The sequence below is a fragment of the Chaetura pelagica genome, unplaced genomic scaffold (genome assembly GCF_000747805.2).
Source record: "Chaetura pelagica isolate M959 unplaced genomic scaffold, ChaPel_1.0 scaffold829, whole genome shotgun sequence".
Taxonomy (NCBI): domain Eukaryota; kingdom Metazoa; phylum Chordata; class Aves; order Apodiformes; family Apodidae; genus Chaetura; species Chaetura pelagica.
The window spans coordinates 627,264-627,545 of NW_009954535.1; positions in this window are offsets into that span (position 1 = coordinate 627,264).

The window sequence follows — 282 nt, forward strand, 5'->3', positions numbered from 1 at the left end:
CACCCGGTGGGACGCCCACCGGGACGGACACCGGGACCGACACCCGGAGGGACCGAACACCGGGACGACACCCGGCGGGACCTACACCCGGAGGGACACCCGGCCCGCGGGTCCCTCCCGCTGACACGCTGCGGGGAACGAAACGCTTCCCGCTTCACAAACCACCCAGGCACTTCGCATTCCGAAATGAGACCTTTCCCCCCAGACGCCGAGCTGGAACGGGGGTTTCCTGGAGACGCGTTTCAGCTTTGCCACCTGGCAGTATTGCTCCACAACAAACTG